Here is a 298-nt window from a genome sequence, read left to right as displayed (position 1 = left end):
GAAGGTTTGAGACTGAGAGACTCACTGCGATACACCCCCTGACTACCTCTATTGTAGCCAGGACTGGTTCTATCAGCGACAGGCGGAAGCGAAGGTTCCCTCGGCGCGGCGGCCCAGGAAGGGAGGTCACTCTTGACGTAATAACTATAGTGGCCCTTGGATTTAAGTATACGAGCAACAGATCTTGCATTTCAAGTGACGCGCTATCGAAGATCTGCGGGGATTTTCTTCTTGTACGGAAATTGGATTAATGTGTTTTATTGAGCGGCAGCACTGATATTGATTTTTGGGTAGCAGG

At 49.0% G+C, this 298-nt stretch overlaps 1 protein-coding gene across 1 annotated transcript in view; it reads right to left on the bottom strand.

Moving 5' to 3' along the window:
• Positions 1-298, bottom strand: part of LOC119586141 (glycerophosphocholine phosphodiesterase GPCPD1-like) — a gene marked incomplete in the record, with an annotated part of 78881 nt that overhangs the window by 39096 nt on the left and 39487 nt on the right.

The sequence above is a fragment of the Penaeus monodon genome, chromosome 21, assembly GCF_015228065.2.
Source record: "Penaeus monodon isolate SGIC_2016 chromosome 21, NSTDA_Pmon_1, whole genome shotgun sequence".
In the NCBI taxonomy this organism is placed as follows: Eukaryota; Metazoa; Arthropoda; class Malacostraca; order Decapoda; family Penaeidae; genus Penaeus; species Penaeus monodon.
Note: the sequence above shows the minus strand (reverse complement) of the source record. Positions and strands in the feature narration are given on the sequence as shown.